Consider the following 23,518-nt stretch of genomic DNA (forward strand, 5'->3'; position numbering starts at 1 on the left):
CTAATGGCTGTATTAATTATCCTTAATCACCTTGTTTAGCTGGAGAGGTACAGGATTCCATGACTATTCATCTTTGGTCACTGTTCTCCATGAAAGCCAAACACTATCAGAAAAGGATCCCCCCTCCCCATACTATCCCATTTCTCCTGTCCCATCCTTTCCCAAAGCTGTAGATCTTTAAATTTTCCTCAGTGTGTTTTCTGTATGCAGTTGGGTTTTGGTCACTACTTCATCAGGCACAGACCTCTCTCTTTCCAAGCTTCATCTTCTATCCTTCCCTTGTTTTCTTGATGCAGCCTAAGTAATTCAGCTAATAGTTATTTGACCCACAGGTGCCCACTGTGGTAATACTGAAGCAGGAATGAACATACAGTGTATATTTACTCTATGCATATTTTAAATCCACCTAAGTAAAATGTAAAACACTGTTTGTTCCTCTAATGTGTTGATGAGGAACAGTAAACTCAGCCAACAGGGGTAAAATTTCTCTGAAATTGGTACTTTATCCAGAGGTTTTCCTTTTCTCAAGGGATTTAAATACTGCACCACAGTAATGTTGCTGCCAAATATAAGACTTTGCTTCAAAGCTAAAAGAGGAATATTCTAAGGTGGAATCCAAGTTTTTTTTTTTCCTGTGCATGTATGTTGTTCTATATATTGCTATTTCTCTGAGGGAGCAGCCAGGGGATAAAACGAAGAGCATCTTCCCTCAGTGGTGCAAAAAGCCTGTATTTCAGCAATAGAGGTCTGTCTCCTGGCAGGCACTGCCTGGAGCTTTACTCTTCTGGTGCACTTTGTTTTGCTTTCAGACTCTTCCCTGGACCCAGTGCCCCAAGATGCTTCCCTTCTGGTCACTGCTTCTGCCTCCCACACACGAACTGCAGCTTGAACTCTGCCAGTTCCTCTTTCAAGAATGCAATGTTCTTGAGAGCTGACAAAAATATAATTTGCAGTGGCATTTCATTGAGTTACCCAGCTTTCCAAGGGTCAGGGTAACAGCCTGCAACAATGTGGCCTGCAAAAAAAAGTCAATAAGTTGCTTTTCAAAATCAGTAATGCACAAATAGCAAGTCACGCTCCTCTGCCTTGCTTCTGCTCCGCATCCTAAACTTTGAGTTCCCATCTGTCAGTATTTTCTCTGGGACATCTTGTGTCTCAATGTAATCTTCTGTGCCATTTTCTTTGGCAACATTCAGCAGAAGTGTCTTTAGCAATTAAGGCAACTTGAGGTGAACAAGATCTCCTCTACTTTATTCACACCCCATGTTCTTTGAAGAAATCTCTGGTTGTCTCTTTTCATAAGAAAAGACAAGTGCAGCAAACAGCAGATAGCCATAAGCCTACTTCAATCATGTCCATATTTTGCCTGGATGTCAGATAATCAGTTTAATAAAGCCCAAGATGTAAACTTCAATGCAATTTAAATGCCTAAACTCAAAATGCTCCTATTAAAAGCATAACCTTCAGCTGTAATATATTTTAACCTTGTAGGCTAATTAATCACTTGGATAAGAGCCTTTAAAAGAGATAAATCTGCAACACCTAAAGACATTATAATGTCCACAGGTCTGGGATTAGGACTGTGGCAAAGTGAGCTTTCGAATGCCCTGCATCCGTTCCCATCATCCATTGAAACTGTCTGAGCAACACATGGTTAAAAGAACAATGCAAGGCACAGCTGTGCTTCTGTTTCAAAATCTTCAGGGCATATTGTATGAACTGCAGTGGCCTCATAGCTGTGTCCATGAACTCTCAGCTACTGGTTCCTGGCCTTCAGCTGAGGAGCATGTGGGATTGACTGGATTAGTCCTCCTGGCCTCCTCCAATGCCAAGTCAGACAGATTAGGTTAAGTCCTTTTGGTACTGGTTAAACTTTGTAATGAAATGTATTAAAGTGTTTTCCTGCATTCATCTTCTGCTTCTCATCACTTTGAAACACTAGGAATTTACTGTCTGGAGCAGCTGTGACATATTTTCTTCTTGAACTGCTACAGCTGTTTCCCAAGCAAATTGAGGAGCTTGGCATTGACACCCCTGTACTTTTCCATTTGTATTGCCTTTGAGGAGAAGGTCAGATTCTCTTAGAAGGGCCTCTAGCCCTCTGAGGACTGAGAGACTTCGTTTTTGCCTGCTGGAGGAAAGGCATCCTGGCTTAGGTGCATGGCTGAACAGCAGGTATCGTGTTTTGAGGATCTGCTCTCACTCCCAGGTGCTAAGTACTGATGTGCAGGCCAGAGTTGCTTCTGGCTTAAGTCACTTGGTGTTGACTCTTCCTGCCCTATCACTATGATAAAATCCAAGCAGCTTCTTTGGTGAAATCAGCTCTGGGAATAGTCACAGTCTGTGCAAGCACCAGGAAAACTATGGAATTGGCCCCCAGAACACCTGTGGCTGCTGCTGTACCTGATGGATTGCTGCCATAACCTTCTAGGGCTCTGCTCATAAACCAATGGGGTGGTTGGGAGTGGGTGTACATCAGTAGGAACTGACTTTTATGCCTGGGGTCTCTACTCAGAATGGACTGCACAGGAGATTTTTGCCAGTAGCTCCCTGAAAACTCCTGAGGAGAGTGCTCAGGAAATGGAGCAGTACAATGACGGCCAGGAGAACATGGGTGATGTTGGCACAACAGCCCCGGGTGCACTACAGAGGAATAACTGAGTCTGCTACAGCCTTTCCATGTGAATAATTGATTCTCTCTGTCACCCCTTCTAACCCAGGAGAAGCAAAAAAAAGCCAAAGGAGACTAATATTACTGAGCATTTTTCAAAAATAAAAGATGGTAGCTAATTATTACCTCAGTCTCAGCTTAGGAGTAAAATAACAGTAATCAAATGAGCTGGGGACAGAATTAAGCACTGTGCCTAAAAAGCAGCAGTCTGAAAAGAGTAACAGGGGCTTTATACCATCATCATTATCAAGTTGAATGAATGCACATTAGCCATCACATTGATGTTAATAAGAAGTGAATTCTTTTTTTCTGGATGTAGATTAGCAAGTGAACTCTAGGCATTGGTAGTAGTGGAAATACTTTGTCTAAACCACAGAAAATCAGAAACTGTTGTTTCTGTTGAGGAAGGGGTAGCGCCTTTCCTCACCAAGAAGCTCAGCTGCAAAGACTTTTCAGCCAGCATGAGGCAAGGCTGCATGCAGGGCAGATCCCAGCACTCTGCAGCCTCCAGCAGCATTTGCAGACTGACAGAGCAGCCAGGCCAGCTCTCCCAAGGCTTGGCAAGGCTCACAAAAAACCCGGTCACTTGGAAAGCACGGGTAGCAGTAGCAGGGGATGGTGGAGCTCTGCAAGGGAAGTTACAAGTATTTCATCCCACAGGAGTGTAAATCCCTCTCCTCAGAGGCTGCTCTAACTGCTTTGGGACTGCAGCCAGCTGGATATTGCATAGCTGCACTCCTGTCAGGGCCTGGGTGCTAGGCCTCTTTCCAAAGCCTGGCAATTAAACCAGGAAAACATTCAGTTGAGGGTTAATTTAAAGCCTTAACTGTGGTACTAACCAGAACAGGAAATTCCATCATTTAGCAAGAGTGGTAATGCTTCTCTGCCCTACAATGAAGGGAGAGGAATGGAACAAAATCTGCCACTGTGAATAAATCTTTTCCCCTCTGGTGAATCAAGATTCATCTTTGTAGGTATTTTACTGGATAATTTCAACCCAGTCATAAAGAAAGAGGAACAGAGAAGCCTTTTTTGTCCTCCCCCCCAAGAAATGGCTGCTTATCTCGTGAGCTCTGTGGGCTCTCACTGACTCTCCTGCAGGGTGCTGCTCACCAGCACTCAGGGTATGACAGTCCCTGCTAGCTGTTTGAGCAAGGCTCTGTGCTGTTTGAGCAAGGACTGTGGGACAGCAAGGATGTCCTTGGGCAAGAACCTCTGTCACGACATGACAGCCTGCGGGTGCGGTCGGGTGAGCTGTTCTCACTGCAGGGAAAAGCTCCAAAGGGATTGCTCATGGCCATTGTACATCTCTGGCAGTGTTTCAGTGCAATCTTTCACCATGGAGAAAACTTGAAGATGTTGCTTAATCTGTTCATTAATTTTTGTGGTTTCTTTTGGCTTGTGAAGAGGCACGGAGTGAATGTAACTTGTCCGTACATCTGTAGCCCAAGACAGACCTGTTGAACTTTGCTTTGAACATTGCTTTTCTACACACAAATATTCCTAATGGAAGAGAAACTGAAGCTTATTTTTTCCCGGGATGTGTCTTTACTAAGGCTATTAGACTGGTTTTTTAAGCTCTATGTCCCACTGAACATTTAAGTGTTTTATTCAGACTATTTCATTCAATCTCCTCTAGCAGCAGGAAGCAGTTTTGCTAAACAGCCAGAGAAGGCTTTGAGAAGGAAGATGGTAGTTAGTGTAGGTGGTAGCAAAAAGTAGGTGGGAGCCACTTCTACTTTCTAATTTTTTTTTCCCATCTGCTCTTTGTTCCCTTCTCAGTCTACTGTTTGGGTAGAGCTTGATATGAATGGTATGTGGTGGAGGGAAGAGTGGAAAGCCTTGCCCTTGCTGTGGTTGCTCCTTCTGGATTGCTGACTGCTCACCTGAGCTCAGCCACACTGAAATATCACAAGGCCTGATCAGTTTTATGATGTGTTTTTATGATGTGCAAGACAGAGAAATGTGACATGGATGCTGATGTCTAGAAGAGGATCTAAATGTGAGTCTTTATGGCAGCTTAGAAAGCTCATGAACACTCCAGCTCCAGCCTTTGCAGTGTTTTTTGCTGGAAAGCTGAGGTGGTTGCTTGGACTGTCAGCTGATGTCTGTGAACCCTTTTCTTTAGCTCCTATTTCTCTCTATAAAACATGCAGCAGTGGCCTTAGGACCAGGAGTCACTAGGCAACAGGATGGTTAAGATGTTGAACCCAATTCACCTTTAGAAATTAAACACGTATTTATTTCCTCTGTACGGTGCTGTTTGCAATCTGGCAAGTGCAATTAGCTCTTGTCTCAGTCTCTATAGATACATAATGCTTTTTGTTTACTGAAATCCTTCTACAAGGGCTTGCGTGTTTGAGGACTCATCAATAAATCTGGCAGGGTGACTGCTGTATGTTTCTAATCCCTTAACCATTTGTTTACAAACAACAGTTGGGTGTCTATGCTGTGCAGATTAGTCAATATGACGAGAATTTTAGAAAAGGCAAATGAAAGAGGATTCAATTTTAACTACTTGTTTTTCAGTTTCTAAGAAAATACACATAGATACCCATTTTTGTGGAATTCACATACCTTAGAATTTATATTACCAAGTTGTTAATTTTCCTTTTTGAGATACTTGCCCTGTGTAGCTGTCAAAGTCCAAGTCTAAAGGTGGGGTGAGACAAAAATTCCTGTTCCATACCTGGGGGTATCTTGAGTGAAAAAACTTCATTAATTCAATTTAGCAGCCGTAATACAATTCTAGTTCTAAAGCACTTCATTTCCGTGGAAAGTTTTCAGCTGTTTTCTCATTCATGCACCTCAGTGGGTATGCCTAGTTAAACCTCACCCTATTTTGCATGGGAAATGGGAGCACAGATCTGAGTGCCTTCTGCTGTACAGCACACACCTGCAAATCTATACAAAGTCAGATTGTATAGATCTCACCATCTAACTGATCCTGGACTACAGTGCTCAGTGTTACTGGTGTATATACTGTTCTTAAATGACATTCAATGCAAACATCATCCATATACAAGCTCTTCTGTCATATCTTAGAGGTAACTACCAATTTGTTATTAAAATTAGTTTAAATACACATGTACATAAAAATAATTTTATCCTGAAGAAAAAGAAACTCCAGAACTATTTGATTTTCACAAACGGCTTGATTTTGGTTGATAAGAGTTTTGGGTACCAGCCTTTAATGGACTGTGAAAAGATGCTTCAGTATATTTCAAAAGGTGCAGGTTTTAGAAGACTCAGACAAGCAGTAACTTGCAAATGATAGCCTATAGTATTCTGTAGTAGAATTCTGTAATTGCTACATGCTTTTGGGCTATTTTTTCTAGAATGCTGTAGTGTTTTTATAAGGTAGTTTAGACAGATGTTCTTCCTTTTTGGTATAAGAGCTATTTGCACTTCTGGGGCTCAGAGATGTTCCTTCTGATGTTGAACTGACATCTGGTCTCTCTGTGGCAGGATGTCTGCAGGTAGAATTGCTGTAGAAATGCATCTGCTAGATAATTTAGGTACACTAAGTTTTAGAGTTGTGGCAGACAGCAGATTTATAAACTCACAAATCCTGTCTGGCATTAAATGTATGTCCTACTGAGTGTCAGAATTTGAGGACTTTTCAGGTCAGATTTTTCTCTTAGATGTTTCTGCTGCATCTTGAATGTACAAGGACACATTAACCTAATCATTAATATAACATTTAGTTCTTGAGAATCTGAACAGTTTTCTAGGAGGCTCAAGCCAAAGACAAAACAGAACTGCTGAGCCAGAGGGAGCAGTATTAGAGGTACTTACAATTGCCTGGCTGTGGGACTGCTCACTCCAGCGTTGTTGGTGATTTTGTAGGGATGGATGAGCATGGGAAAGGTCACAACAGTGCTTGTCCTCACTGCTCTGTCCTACTAGGATGACACAATGAGATAACGAGATGAACTCCTATTGGTTCAGAGAATGATTTTGTGTTTGAATTATAGAGTATCACAAATACTTATCTGGTTATCTTTGGCATCTGCAGACCATTGGAGTATTTTCACTTTTCCAGATATTACAAGTTTCATCCTACAGAATATACCTCTTTAAAAAATGTGGAACTTTTGTATTTCTGTCCAGGATTTCAACAAGGAAAATATTTGTGTGTGTACACTATGTCATTCATGTGCCATTAATCCACCTTCTGGATATTTCAGATTTACTGTGCATACATTTAGATGTTAGAGTCATTTAGAGTCAATATGATCATAGTTAGTTCTTATCTGCTTCAACCAGGATACCAGATGTCCAGAAAAATAGCCTAAGTCATCCTCTTACATCCAAACATGTCCAGAGTAACTCAGACATACTGCAGCCAGGCAAAGAATTAGACTGTGGTTCACTATTGAAAGAAACAATGTGGTTTCCTCATGCTTTTTGGACCTCTTTAGATGAACTTCCTGCAGTCAGAGATGAGAATTAATGCCATGTTTTTCTGCATGGGCTGATGCTGCTACACTTCCAAAGCAAACAAGGCCATGTATCCCACATTCCAGCAGAAGGAATCTCCTTATCTAGTGTGGAAGGACTTGCTCCTCTGTAGTCTCAGTCCTTTGGGTCATGCACTCCCATTCCAGCTAGGCCAGGTGTGAGGCTGCCTCAGTCCCTTTCAGATGGTTATTTGCTCAAAACATGATGCCTATTGCAATCATTTGTCCTTCCCTTTTGCAACTATGAGTTTCTGTTCTAGCTGGGTCATTTTAGGAAAAAATAGAAGAGAAGGAAGAAATCTAACTGCCAGTAGAAAAGGAGAAAGGCAGTATAGTGAATTATCCAGTGTGTAATAGGAAATGCTGTTGGAAAAATAAGGTGCCTGCCTGTCACAACCTAAGAATCTGCCTCATCCAGAGTAGGATGTTTGATAAGCAGCTCTCTGTTTACAGTTTTGCTGTCACAGCCAAATTACCCATTCATGATTCTGGGACTACCTTCAGTGGGATAGCTCCTACAGAATTCCTGTGCCTACTAGGTTTGCTGGTGTTTGTAATACTGAATTTAAATGTACAACTGGGTAGAAAGCTGCCTTCCTGCCACAAAGCACTGAATGCTTATTGCATATAAAGCTACTTGCAAATGGGTTCTGTATTCAGTGGCTGGCTTTCACTGTGGTACCTCATTATTTCAAGCTATATAATTGTCCTCTAATAGGAATTCTCATACTGGATCTTGTTTCCTCCATGTGAATTTCCATAGGTGCACCATTTTGAGGCGCTACTTCAGCTGCAAGACTTTGCAAATGACTTAGTACTATTTAAAACCAGTGTTTTTCAAGGACAGAAGATCCTTTATTTTGCACCATCCCTAGTCAATCAGCTTAAAGCATCAGATTTGTCCTAATCCAATAGTGTCTCCAAAGAGTTAAATGCATTCCTCTGGAGACAGGCTTCTGAGACAAATTAGATATTCCAAGCAGAAGCAGGTTCATTGTGTAGTTTGCACATGTGAGACAGTGCTATTCATGGAGTTTTTATCAAGAAAAGATACTGAACTTGTCAGAAAATAGTATGTATTGGCCTAAATTGTGCAATTCTCATTCATGCTTGTGAACATTTGTACAAATAGACCCACTGACTTCATGATGAAAGTGTTTCATTATGATCATTCCTATTTCAGTGATCTTTATGTGATTTGAAATAATAAAGCTCCACAGGCCCATTGACTTCAGTGATACTCCTTGGTCCACCAACATGAGTAAGGGCTGTGCAATGTAGTTAAAAGGATCTTAATAACAAATCCTCTGTTATCAAGCTAAATATAACCCCCACCACAGGCCTGCCATAGAATAAGTCACAGAACTGCCTGGGCTCCCCCATCCCCACACATGCACACACATCCCCCTCCAGTTTTTCTTTCGGAACAAAACCAGCTGTAACTAGAGTCTGAGTTTTGCAAATTGAAAGGAGCTTGTAGCAAAAAGAACAAAAGTGCTAGTGTGCAGAAGCCACCCTGCAAAGAATGTTGGCAGGAGAGGAAGCCAGGCCCTTCCACTGCTGTAACCTTAAACTATCATTTGTTGATGTTGGTATTTCTAATAAGAGAGGAAACGAGAACACAAGAAAAAGAGAGATGGAGAACTTGAGACCTTTTGGAGACTAGGCTTTTCACATTTTTTTATGTAGCCTGGTAGGGCAGAAGAAACTCTTTATTGAGTGATAATAGCATCCACTGCACAATTTACCCGAATGCTTCTGTGAGTGGGGTAGTGCCATAATCTTCATTCAGGCTTTTCATTTTACAGGAGTGAAACCAGTAAAGAAAAAATCCTTTGTTGCTCAGGTCTGAAGTGCAGACAGATATGGGATTGTGGCTCCAGCTTTAGAGAGAGCTGATGTTTCTCCACTGAGCAAGCTATTTAGCTATCAGATCAAGTGGTGTGATCTGGAGCACGGCAGAGCATTGCTCCAGTGTGAAAATACTATGAAGTTTAGTGTCTCTATGCACACTGGGACCGAGTTTGGTTAAAAAAAGCCCCATTTTAGTAGCAGTGCTGCTGCTTAGCAAGCTGAAAAGGCTGATGTATGGATTAATCTGTAGCTTTGGGCTGAAGGGCTGTTTCTACTTGCAGAAGAAAAAAAAATCTCTTTAAGCATCCTCTATCCTTATGAAGAAAACAGTGTCCATAAACAGTCACCTTCTACCTGAGGATCTCTAAGCACCTCAGAAATAGGCAATTTTCTTACACCCACTTCAAAAACAAACTGTGACCAACAGAAGTTATGGTAAAGCCATGCCTGGCACCCACTTGTGCTGGCTGGCTCTCCCTGACCCCAAAACACAGCAGTAAAACAAGTTTCCTATGTGACTTTTACAGCTGCCTTCAACCTTGAGTGGTTGAGGTTGAAATCACAGTTGCAGAGAAGTCAACAGCAATTTTGTCTCTCAATGTATTGTCCCAGTTAAATAGTAGATATTGTAATAAAAATATTTCACAGTCATCAGCCCTATATGAATTATCAGCAGCTGTCAGCTTTTATACTGAAAAATATAGGTCAATAAAAGACATGGTATCTTTTAAAGTTATAATGCTATAAGGATGAAAAATCCAGTCTATTCCAAGGGTTAAACCCAAGCTTCTTCTGTAAAGTTTCTATGGCAACTAGATGCAATCTATAGTGATATTGTAGCTAATGAAATGTTTCTTCCAGACCAACGGGGCAACATGTAGCATTCAGTAATGAGGAATGTCTTTGGGGAAGGAACAGTGGCATAAAAGATGCGTTCTAGCAAACTATATTGGATGATAAAAGCCTGCAGTAAAGTGTGTCCTGAAGTCCAAATTCCCTTCTGTTTATTCACAGTGCTTCCTTCATATCTGCTCTGATAATGAGGAACACTGGTAATAAGAACAGTACTTGAGAAGGAAGAGAGTAAGGAAAGAAAATATATTTGATCATTTCTTTAACTGAATCATAAAAATAAAAAAAATAAAAGCTTGTAAAGAAGATCTTTTGTGTGCTTGAAAGAGGTTTTCTTTATGAGTGGAATAGCCAAATGTTGACATTTGGTGTCAGCGTGCTATATCATATCTGTATGTGCTTGTGTATGAATTGTGTGGGTACAGATTAAATCTCCTCTTCTTGACTTCTCAGAAGCTGAAATCTATATTAGCAAACCCCAAACCACACATTTTTCAGCTGTATTCAGCCCATCTCATAAAAGACAAATCAGATGAAAGACATGAAAGCCATGCATGTGTGTCTGAGAGCTGGAGCAGCTCAGACCCAGCCCCCTGCACCGAGCAGTGGCACAAACTGCCCTTGTGCCCTCTGGCACTCGTGGCAGGGGCTGGCCGTGCTGCTGGGACCCTCCTTCCCTGTGCCCAGCTGCAGAGCTCCTCCCGCGCTGAGGAGGGAGGAAAGGCAGGTCGGGGCAGGGAGCAGGAGCTGTCTTGTGGCTTTGTGGTCTGCATGGGCAGGCCCTGCCCTCCTCTGCTCTGCAGGCTGCTGGGAGACTTGGGCAAGGCTGCAGCTTTGTCCTTGCAGGCCCTCCAAACTTGCCAGAAATCAAAGAAACCTGTAGATAAATATGACCACACACACCTGATTTTAGACATTCAGGTTTCTGAGTTTCTAGGAATGCTTTCCTACACAGGCCTTGATGGACTCTATGAATATTGTTATTGAATATAATTAATAATTTTGGGAGCTATCTAGACCTAATGGGTACCTCTCAGTCTGCCTCCTTTCAGGGCAGTTAATTGTTCTATGTGTGCGCTCTGTTTATGCTGTACATGAGATATCTGCTCTGCTGTAGTAATGCTGCTGTTGTAGCCATGGCAGTCTAAGAACAGAAAGAAAGCAAACAGGGCCTCCACCACAGAAATCCTTTTTTCAGGGTCTGGAAAATAGCTTAGATGCTAAACTGCTTTCTGCTTCTTCCAGTGCTCTACATGGATTCAGTAAGGAAAAGCAGAGATGTTCTTTCCACGTGCCTGGCCTTGCTTCAGACACATACACAGAAGAAGAGAGTTAAATGGGTGACATGCAACACAAATTCTTACCCTGGACAGAGAAATGGGCGCTGTTTTAGCAGGGCACTTTCAGAAATGCACTGAGTATGGAGGTGAGCAGCAGCCTGTGCTACACACCAGCACACTGAGGGGCTGTGGGACATGGTGCTGTGGATTCCTAGCACAAGGTAGGTTCTTTGTTAGGCCCTGGGGTTTTGGCTTTGTTTTGCAGATCACTGTTTGGGTTTTTGGGTTTGTTTTTTTTTGTTTGGGTTTTTGGCTTTGTTTTGCAGAGCACTGCTGAACAGTGAGAAGGATATGGCCTTTTAGCTGGACCTGTCAAGGATCTGCATGTCCATGTGACATTGAGTGTTTTCATTTACATATCTGCATTTTAAGACTTGTAGCAAATCTAGTTCTAAATGTATAAAGTGGTTTAAAAAAACCCTCACAGATGTATTCCTGCCTGTGCACTATTAAAATGCAGTAGAAAAGACTAAACTCTTCTCTAGTGGTGTGCTAGATAAAAAACAGTGTTTCCTTAGGCAAAATTACTAAGTTTGTTTTGTTTTGTTTTGTTTTTTTTTACTTTCTGGTTCTTGAAGTGGCATTTACAGCCACAGGAAATAAAGAACAAGGTACCTTAAAACATCCTTGTAAACTTTATACAGTCATTTAAAGTGAAGCACAGTAGTAATTTATTTGCAAAAGGTTGAACTTCGTAAAAATTTTTGTCGCTCATGGAAGCTTTCCCTCTCCTTAGCCAGGTTGCATTAAAATATGTAATGCCTCTTCTCTGAATGGCCTCATGCTCTCTGTGTCCTCTTTTCTGCACTCATACCAAATACTGGTTAAAGGATTGATAGATAAAGCAGTGTTACATCCAGAAACTTTATGTTCATGAACATGTTTGCCATTGTTTTAGCAGCTGCCTAAAAAAAGTCCTACAGTATTAAACAGAAGCACTCTGTTTTCAGCTTTGCCCTTATTTTGGAAACTGTTTGGATTACTAAAATGAAAACAAAACTGCAAGCAGGAATTTCTATGCCTGAGAGGAGGATTCTAAAGCCTCATTTTTACAGCCTTCAGTTTTGTGAAATATAACATCTTAATACAGATCTTTTGCTATTATCTCTCTGAGGTTCAGAATAGAATTTCTGTTTTAGATTTCACCTCTGTGAAGAACAAAACAATCAACACAGTCCATCAGGATCACAATGGAATCTTGTGTCATCAAAACGCAATGAAGCATTCGGGGGCAGTGAGAGCAGGACAGACAGACACTCATTTTGGTGGTCAGGGTACTGCACGTGTCAGCAGGGCAGCTGCTGCGCTTGAAAAGATCACTGTGCACACAGCTCAGACACAAATAAAGCTGGCCAGGAGTAAGTTTGCTATGGCCAAAGAAATTAGATTTTGTCTTCTGCAAAAGTAAGGCAACTTTGTGATGAGTTTTGCATTTATATTAATTTCATGTGAGCTTCATCACACTACCAGCTCATAAATACACTCACTTTTGAGAACAGTCTCAGAACAATGAATGTGTATGAGCACTGATCAGTTATCTGGTGAACTGTCTATTGCAACAACTGAGAAGAATGTCTTTGAGATGGGTTATGACTTTGCCTTACAAAGTGTTAGGGAACTGAAGATGCTGAATAAGCCCATCCAGAACATCTCAGGCCACAGACTGAACTTGCTGAGACCCTGTCCTCACTTCTGACCCTTTGTTTGCCCTGGTGCTCGTGTGGTGGCAGATCAAATTGTTACAGAGAAGTGATGAAAACCTATCCTACAGAAAAAGTCATTAGTTCATTGTTAGATCAGCTTTCTGGTCAAGCTGGTCAAGGCTAGGAACACACAAATAGTAACAAGGGGGAAGGACTTAGGTGGATTCAAGTTGTCCTTGAGGCACTCTCTGGGGTTGTTTTTGCATTCCATTGGTAAAATTCCTGAGAAGGGTGTTGGAAGATCAAATCTGTTGGTGTGTATTCAGTGAAATTTGTTGCTTTTAAGAGGAAGGGTCCTGGAAAGCCCTGATATGAGGAGGATTCTTCACCTTGGTGAGTGGATTTAATTCTTTCTTGGATTTCTACAGTGTGAAGGTAGAAGACAGAAACTCCTTGCAGAATGTCTGCCCTTCCCAGTTTTTCATGAGTCATTTTTGTTCCATACCCAAAGAAAATGTATCTTACTCTGCTGAACCAGTAGGAAACAGCCCACACATGATCCCTGCACCTTCTATACCATGGCAAAAGTGCTGCATCCTGAGTGCAGCTTGTGAAGTCCCACATTGCTGCCACGAGTGACCTGTCCTTGCTCTCTCATTATTGATGCATTTCCTCACTGTGCTGGAAGATTCTTGACTCACAGAGTTTTTCAGCACATGACTCTCATCCCAGTGAATCTAACGCTGTAATATAAAGCTCATCATTTATCAAGCAGGCACGGGGCTGAATTCAGATCTGGTGTAATGGCTATATAAAGATTTCTGTATGTGCAGTTTTTCTGGGTCACTCTGATTGTTTTGTGGCAGTATAATGCTTCATATGAGCTGGGCTGATTGTGGCTGGTGTGACAGCTCCAGCAATGTGAGATATTAGTGTATGCTGTTTTACCACCACACCTACAAACTCAGTGTGCAGCTGATTTGATGAATGTGGTGGTGTAAATCCTGAGATGCCTATAAAAGCATTGCAAGCATTACAACTGGGGAAGCACCGGCAGGAGTGTATGTACAGGAAACTAGATGTGGATCCTGAACTTGTTCCCTCACTCAGAAGAGCTTGTGTGAGTTTTACACAGAGAGCATGTTGTTCTTTTAGCAAGAGTACTGCACTTTTGGAGTCGGAACAAAACAAGGAACACCAAACAATGATTGGTTTTCAAAGACAGGGTGTGTTGTCATGATAAAAGACCAGTTGAGCAAGGAGGTAAGTATTATTAAAAAGAATACATTGCACTCAGGGAGCAGGCCTCCTCTTCTTTACACACTGCTCAGTCATCATAGATACAAAGGTCAAAGCTCATCAGTATTCCCCCATCTGGACTCACTGTCGTGGCTAACAGTTTGTTGCTCTTTATGATGAAGCCTTTGCTTCCCCAAATAAATAAAACTGTCTATATCAGGTTTGCCTATTAAAAAAAGATGTGCAGGTTTGTGCAGCTCCTGACTCTGCAGGAAGCTCTAAAACTGAGAATGGAGCTGGCTGAAAACCTGGGGATGAAGTGACGTGACAGAAGCGAGTGCTCTGCTATCGCTGTCTCAGTGCCTGCTCGCAGTTTGACTTGTCCCTCTCGCCAGGCAAAGCACCTGGGGCAGCACAAAGGGGATCCCGAGCTCTGGTGAGGCCCAAGGCCATGAGGGGGGCTCTGTGTCCCCCAGCAGCAGCCGTGCTGAGCCGTGCTGAGCTGTGCAGGGCAGGGACTGAGGCCGGGCACCCTGCTCTGCCCCTGCCCCTGCCGCCAATTGCTGTGCCCAGCCTGACATTGCACCTCAGTGACACTGCACTGCTCACTGTGCACCGGCACAAACTTTCTATCTTGAATATTCTTCTAGCGCCGGTAATGTCACTAGGTGACCTAAATCCTTCATTCAGTCACACTTATTTTTAGCGAATGTCAGATAAAATAAGAGCATTACTGTGCAGGGAAGAAAGAACCGACTGTACGAACTTTTTTCCTAGAGGTGAACGGTCTGTGGGGAAATTGATGTCAAGTTTTAATCACAAAATCACAATAATATTTGACTGCCACTAAAGTATTTGCATTTCAAATGCAAGGGAAGAACTATAGTCTACTCTTAAATGCATTAAGTAAATAAATACAAAGGCATACAAAACTACTTTTGAAATGTGTAATTTAAGTGTAAGATAGCTGAAAACAAAGCTGCTATTCACTTATAGATGAGAAAAGAGAGACATTAATTTATATAATTAGGCGGTTAATTGTCATAAATGTTATTTAAAGATTCAAATTGTAATCATGCATATCTGAGTAAAAACTTGGAGACTATTTAGCATTCATAAACTTATTTATTCTAATATATTTATATATTCTAATACATATACATTATATGAGCCTATAAATATATATAGCTCTATATACACAGCACATCCATTAACATAGAGTCATCTATTGTAGCTTTTCAGGTATTGCAGATTGTTCTATAAGTCTCCTTTTCTTTCCCTTTCAGATGTTATCAGGTGTGGTAGAAGGCCTCACTGCAAATGAATGCTAACATTGCTGCTTAAAAATACAATTCCGTTCAGTCATTTTACATGTAAAACAAAACTTATGTATGTGTATGTAGACATATATATTTATGATTGGAGCGTTCACAATGGTGGTATGGAAAGGCTGAGCATCTACCTGAATGTAGGAGAAACAGCTCTGCTGAAATGATAAGTGAAAGCTGGCCTCAAGTACTCCCTGTATGCAAACTTTTGCTGGCAGAATTTAATCAGTGTAAACATTTTTACATTTTGAATGGGGCATAAGGAAAAAGAGTCACTAATAATAGGCAATGAAGTAGAAAGATAAAGTACTTGAAATGAAATAATGGATTAGAAAATGGATTAAAAACGAATTTTTTTTCTTTCTGTCAGGAATCTCACTGTTAATTCCAGGCAACTATACTCACTGTGTCAGTTCCAGGTTTCCTGTAAATTCATGTCTGCAGCAATCACCATTTAATCAGTGATGCTACAAAAAGGCTTTCTAGATGTTAAAGGCCAGCTTTGCCTTACACAGGGAACAAACAGCCTCTGCACTCCAGTCTAGCAGCGTGTCTGGGACCCTGTCTCTGTGAACCTGCTCCCCCAGACCCTTGCAGGGCTCACAGCCAGGCCTGAACTCTGTGGCGTTGGTCTGTCAGCCTGGGCAGAGCTTTTACTGTCCAGGTAACAACCTGTGATTCCCCTTACTGTGTTTGCTGCCCATGTTCCAGTGAGACTCGACACAGGGCTTGCCAGGGAGAGCAGAGCAGCTCCAGCGAGGCTGAAGTAGGAGCAATGTATGTGGAGAAATCAATTTACAGACATCTTTTATTTCTGGGAGGATGGGTATTTTGTGAATTGGATTAGTAGCAGAAAAATGTTTTAACGTACCTATTTTTGGAGGCATTACATAGAAATTCCTGTGGAACACTTAGCATTGCTCATGGGTAAAACAAACTTATTCCAGTAAGAGAGCCATGCATAAAAATGGTCTTAAGAGTACTTGTTTGTTAAAGCCTGCTTGGACTGCATTAACTGTGGCAGCTCCTGCTGGGTGGCACTTGCCATCTGCTAGTCCTCAATTAGCCCATCCCCTGGGAGCTGACTGCACAGTTCTGCCCTGGCACGTGCTTATTCCCATGGCTGCTCCTCACAACTCCGGTGGAAGTGCTCCATGCTGCACGAGTGCCCACGCCAGCTCTTAGTGGCTCTCCAGAGGGACCAAGTGGGTGGACTGTGCTCAGAGTGTTAGGCAGGAGCCATTCCCTCCGTGGAGGCAGCACCTGTGCCAGGGACCCTGGGGAATGGCAGAGCAGAGAGGCTGGGTGTCCATACACCAGGACATCCAACAGGAGCTGGGGCAGAACTGCACACTCTGATACTCCTCACTAATTTGCCACTCCTAATGGCTTTTGTGCCAGTGTAGGTGTCAGAGAAGATCCTTTGTGACTTCAATGCCACAGTCTTATAAGCCTAAATCAAGGACATTTTCTTAATAGCTTCATCTGCAGCTCATCTGAGTGGAATTTGATAAAGACAATAACTGAAACTTTTCCTTTATGAGAAAATATTATCCTAAAGCACTGCTAGAAATATTGTCTAGAAATACTTCTTTGGAAAACCTTTCAGTGCCTGGCCAGTTCAAGAAGTGCCTTTCAGGTGGAGAGATGGAAATGTTGCCATTAGAGGAGTATTGTCCTGCTGTAATTTGTTCGGCTTTGTCCTTCAAATGCTGCTTTTCAAAACCAGACTGTGACTGCAGCAGCCTGCTAGAGATTCCTCATGCTGGAATAATTTCTTAAGCCATAATTTGCAGCTAAAATAACCAGGCAAAGTTTAAAGACATGAATTTTAGGAAGATGGATGAATTTTTCTTGCTTTTTGGAATAGTAGTATAGTTTATTATTGCCTGTAGTCCTTATGATGAGGATAACATGGCCATGCTCATAGGAAGTAACTGAGGAAGTGACCATTTATGCTGCTGCTGCCCAGAAGTCTCTACAGCATGTGGTTATTTATTTATCCACTGCAACAATTGCTCTATAAACACACAGAACATTCTTGGAGAGAAACCAGTCAGGATCTCCCAGCAGGGAAGAGGAGCCCACTTGTGTGTCCCACCCAGCAGAGGCAGCCAGCCATTGTTCGGGGCTGGGCTCAGCCATCTCACAGGGATCTCAGCCTGGGCTCAGCACAGCCCAGAACGCCATCCCTGTGCCAAAATCAGTGTCCTCCCAGTCCACATCAGAAACTTCAGCTGGGGCAGGTGAAGTGTCCACAAGGAAGTGTCGTGTCCCATTTTCGTACTGGTGTCCATGTTAAATAAAAAGTGTGAGAAACTAGGCATAGAAAATGATGCTAAAGTGAAATGGTTACTAAAAGGATACAAATTCCATTAAGCACCAGCAGCGCTGAGTTCAGTAAATAGAAAGGTCATCTTTCTGTCTCTGCCTCATTCCCAACTGCAGCATGACTCAGAAGAACAAACAATTCAATGGGTTTTGTTAGATGCTTGCATGCATTCTGGGGTTTTTATTACTTGAAACTTCATTTGGTTCTCTGATTTTACCACAATCTGAAAACTAAATACTTAAAAAAAATCGGTTGTAAACAAAATAATTTTTTGCATATGTTTAACAATCAAGTGTCCTGATTTCAGAAGGATTTCAGCCACAGATCATTTTATTACATGTCCTTGTTTTATGGTAAAAAGAGAAGGGAGAAGTGAGAAGAAAAATCATCTTAAATTTGTACATGGATTGAGAGTTTGAAAGTGCACGCACAGCAGGTGGGCATGTGCTTTACAGATAACCATATCAGTGGTAATGGTTGTTATAATCTCAAGTGAAGAGGAATAAAAGGAGAGCTGGACACCACCAAAACTTCACTTAAACCATTAGATTTGGGCTGCCTCTCTCTGCAGGTCAGGCTTCTTTCCAAATATTTTCTGCCCTCCAGGACAGGCAGAAAAATCTAATCCCTGTGACCTTTTCTTAAAAAAAGCAGAAGTAATGTTTGCAGCATGGTATTTGTATGCAGGGATTAGCTCTTGATTTCTTTGCTTAGTACCTTAGGGTATATTTTTAAAGTACTACACAGAATTTCAGTCTCACTCGTCAACTTCTATTGACTTTAAACCTCATGAGTCACTTTGACAATATATCCCAGAGACTTTCTATCTTACACTGGCTTTAATTTAAATTCCCCTGCTTTTGGGGGTTTATTTCTGACTTTAGGGTTAGCTTGCATGGGAAGCTGGCTTTCAGGAGGATTTTCCTATATTATGGATGTTCTGCTTCCAGGTTATCCCGGTCTTATTTTATGTTCTCATTTTCTTTGGGGGGGAAAAAAAGACATTTTTGTTAGTATCTGCAGTTTCTTTTACTTACTTGGCTTATTCATGCCAGCAATGGCTGCATTCCCTTAATGTCAGTATGCATGGCCCCCTTGTGAATGCTGTTGTAACCTATGTGTAACTGTAAAAGTATGTACTTGGTCAGACCCACAGTGCAACAAAGGCTAAACTCTGTAAGTAAAACCTAGCAAAGCATTTATACATTATTTTCTTTGCAGAATGGCCATTTTCTTCTCTCTTAGGAAAAAAATCCAAGCTGATTTTCCATATTAAAAATGCCAGTGAGTCGTGTGATGTCATGAAGCTCTGTGGAAGGGATATGCTGCTCCATGGCAGCTGGATGCCTGGTAATCTGTTAAGGTGCCCAGACTGGTGGATTGGTCATTATGTGTGGCTCTCACACAGAAGTTAAGTCAGAGACATATACAAGGGTGAGTAAGATATTTTGCCAGTCCCTAGAAGGGTTTTCTCACAGTTCACTTCATTAGTCCTCCAAACTGGCAAAAAAATAAATGACATTTAGAAAGGGAGCTCAATGAGAGTCAGGTCTGTGTTCTGCTAAGTGTGGATGACAGCTCGAGTTACCCTTAGCCCCTCTCACTGCCTGGTAGCCCCAGGTGAGCTGAAGGCAGGGCAGAGAGCCAGCTTCCTCAGCTGGAGAATTCCTGGGCAGTGTTAACCACCTCTGCCAGGCTGTGCCACCGTGTACATCTGGGTAGAGCACCAAACAAGTGTGTTGACAAAGGCTAAGTATTTCCCCTGAAGTGTTTGACAGAAAATAAACAGCTGGAGCAACTGGCAGTAAATTCTAACTTCCTCAATAGCATTCTGCTAACAATGGGAAGAGGAAGGAGAAGCCAAATAAACAATACCTCTGTTATAATTGGCACAATAGACTGATTTCTCCTCCTGTGTCTTATGTGGTCATATGCAAGTATGCAAACAGCAACAAATGCTGCCTCACTAAAGACAACTGTTCTCTGTCTGGGAATTCAGGTAGCAAGATGCTGGAATTTCAGGGTGAGCATTGCTTACAAAAGAATTTTCTACTTTGCCATGAATTATGAGCTGATCTTCCATTTTCTCAGTGTCTTTCTCATCTAAAGGACAAAACATTAGTCCAGGATTGGTAAGCAGATTGAAAACATTAAACAATATAAATGAAATTATTATTATTGGGCAGAGAAAAGAAACTCTCAGTCTTTCCTTAGGTCTTGCCTGGTTAATAGCTATGGCATACATGACATTTCTACACATTATTATCAAGATTACTAGATCACTAAAAAAAACACAAACATTTTCTCTAGCACCACTAGCCATTTCTCATTTGATTTTTTTGAATCAAATGTTTTACTAACTTCTAATCAGCATAGGTGTACTGCACTACCTTTGGCTAGAGTTGGGTGCCTTGGAAAAGGAAGATAAGATTTTGTTAGTATTTAACTATTGATCAAGCTCATGTTATATTCCATTCCGTTTTCATTGCACCTTCAGGTCTTAATGTTTTCCCTTTCAAAACTCTTTCTACAGATTTGCATTTTGTTTGGATCAGTCTAATGGGCCTGTCATGGTCCCAACCACTCCTTTTTCTCCTTCCCTGCTACTTCACATACACCTATCACATACATGATCTTCTGGTTAATCAGTGGCATTCAACTGAATAAATTTATTCCTAATGTTTGGTATCAGATCTGGAATTTTCTGTGTCCCTCCTTCTGAAATTCAGTTAAAGAGATAACTGAGCCCTTCAGATGTGGACATTGACTTCCAAGACAAATTCCATATCCTTTTTCTGACCTGTACTTGCTTAATTTTAGTGTTCTTTAGTGTCACATGCATGTCCTAGTATGCATGTGTCTTTTAATAACTGTTTCCTTCATGTATAATCAGATTAATTTTCTCTTTCCCTGTTTTTCAATTTTATGACTAGAGGGCATTGTTTTAATTTCCTTTGAATGTTGAATATCTTTACTTTATTCTTACACCTCCTGACCAGCAAAATATTTGTTTCTTGGCTGACTGTTTTTTGGGGTTTTTTTTTGGTCATTTCCTTATCTTCAGTAATGTTTTTGAGACTTTTCCTACAAACCTCTGCCTTAGTGTATAAATTCCAGATAAGATTGGCACCTTTGACTTAGTGACACTCCCACCTTCCCCGAGATAGACGTGAGCTGTTTTGCCTGGCTGGCTTCACTAGTCCCCTCACTTCCTTGAAGTTTGTCCTTCTGAGCCGGAGCTTTCTCTGTTATGAGCATTGCAACTCTTGCAGCAACAACAGTGCAGTGTAAACGTCCATGGCAGCTTTGATTTACGTTGCTCTTGTCCTGCTCTAACTGCAGCAGTTAGTTTTGCTTAGACTAACTTACTCAAGTTCTTAGGCAGGTTTTGCACTCTGCCCTGAGCTTCGGGGTGCTTTCTTTCCACCTCTGCTAATGCCCCAGTTTATTGCTTAAACCTCTGCTTATGCCCCAGTTTACTGAGTTACAGCCCATGCTTCTTGTTTGCTCTTCCATTCCATTTAAATGGCATCAGCTTCACAGCATTCAATTCATGGGTTCCTGTGACCAAATTCTTTTATGAATGTCTTCACTAATAGCAAAACCAAGCCTAAAATAGAATTCTGTCCTGTTGCTTTAACAGTTATTTGGTAAAAATATCAATTGGTAATTTTATTGGGGAATAGCAAGCCTCTGAATTATTAGTGGCATTTCCCTCAACCTGTTTTTGCTTGGAAAGCTAATGTCACTTACAATTTGTCTCCTTCCAAAGCCACAAATTTCTCTTTATGTACACAGAATTTCCTCTAAATAATTCTTGGTCAGAGGAGAAGTGGTTTTGACTAGATCTCATTTCGTCACTTGCTCCTTAGCAGTAGTCTCTGTTTTGGCTGCTGTTTTTTCTACCCTCTGAGTAATTGGATATGTTTGCTCTTAAATATCTTCATTTTTCCTGTGGTGGAGGTTACATCACTTGTTCCAGATCCAAAAGAAAACAATAGATGGCAATTTCTTTGATGGAGTTTGTGCTGCAGTTTGGTATCCTACCATTATCTTTGTGTAGCATCAACCCTGACCCTAATGAGCAAATTCCCTTTTGTATCCTCCTAACTGGCAACAAGTCTTTGCAGCCCTTCTCTGTGTATCTGGCAGAGATACTGGCTGCAGCAGCATCTGCAGGCAAGTGAGGAATAATTGTTATTGAGTTGTAGTAAAGAGGCATTTCAGGGATGTGCTCTTAAGTATTTCAGAGTTGAAATGTAACAAAGAAAGCCAGGGATAATTCTCTCAAGGTCACAGAATAAACCACATTCTTGTTCCTATGAACTCTCCACAGACATCCTTTCAATGAAAATCTGATTAAAAAATTAGTAAAAAATCTTGAGTAATTAATTCTTTATTTATGAAATTTGATTTGTTATTTCTTAATTCATTTTGAATTCTCAAAATTTCTGCTGAAAGGATGCAAAATTGGTGCCTGGAAGAAAAATTGAAGAAAATTCAAAGCACAAACATAGAAATTCTCCTTCGTGTTCATGTAGAATAAATATTCCACATTTTGTCACTCTATTCAAGATATTTTTTGCCTAATTTCACAGACAGTTTGTGTTTAAGTTTTAGAAAAGATAGTGGATCTCCAGTCACTTAGTTTAAATGAACTTCATCATATTAAAAGGTAACTGAGTATATTAACTGCGCAACACAAGGATTTATGTTCATTGTAATTTTATTTCAATATCCATGAGAATTATAGTTCTTTTTATTACTCTTTCTGAAAGAAGCTAAAAGTTACAGTTCAGCATTCACCCTAATGCATTTTCATTTTAAATCAAGGTTTGATTACAAATTCCAATGGAAAATTATCCATTCAGAAAATTTAAATCTCCATAAAACTGTTTATTTTTGAGCAGTGCGCTTTAAAGTTAGTACAAGGTATTTACATGCATGCTTGGGCATTTACCTACATATCCAGATTTTTTATTCCTTTTTCCACTTCATGTGTACACAGGGAAAGGCAAAAGAAAAGAGAAGGAGAAATGGGAGACAGAAAGTTGAAAAATCTCTGCTTTGATTGCTGATAAAATATTTTCTACAGAAGTCGCTACTGTTCATTGAGCTTGTAGAGAGGTTTAACCACCACCATCAATAAAATCTTTCAATGGTGTATAATCTCAAAGAGTGAGATCCTTTCAAATTTGTTGCCTCTTTCAGTTACAAAATCTGCAGCTGGCTCTTCAGTGTGCTTTGCCTGATATATTATGTTAATCAGCTCCCTCATTTTTGCCAGGCAGCAACCACTCCTTCAAAAATCCCACCTAATTGAGTGCGCTATTTTGGGGTGTTTTGTCTTGCAGCTGGGAAGCCACATTTTTTGCCAGTAATTTGTAGTCTCTGCTTATAAATGAAACAACTCTGTAGCTTCCTCAAGCTGAGTTTTTGGAAGCTATTTGTCAAAGCATTTTTTGTAGTTCAAGGCAGAAGCCTCCACTGCGGAAGTAATGAAAAACATTTGGCAACTAGTGGAATTTGTTGATACTGTTTTTTCTGGTTTTAATCATAGAGGTGGTCTCCTGCTGGGAGTTTCCCCTGGTAAATAAATCTTGTGTAGAGAAGACATTTCATGTCTCTCTCTCATAAGACATTTTGGATTCTCCAGATTCTTCCTGAAAAGCCTCTTCCTTCTCCTGTGGCCTGCTTTTTAAACTTTTTTTTTTCCTATGGTAACTATACATATTCAACAATACTTTAAAAAGTTTTTAATATTATTTCTTTGGTTATTTTTTGTCTCCTTCAAGG

This window comes from Melospiza georgiana, chromosome 6, assembly GCF_028018845.1.
Source record: "Melospiza georgiana isolate bMelGeo1 chromosome 6, bMelGeo1.pri, whole genome shotgun sequence".
NCBI lineage: Eukaryota > Metazoa > Chordata > Aves > Passeriformes > Passerellidae > Melospiza > Melospiza georgiana.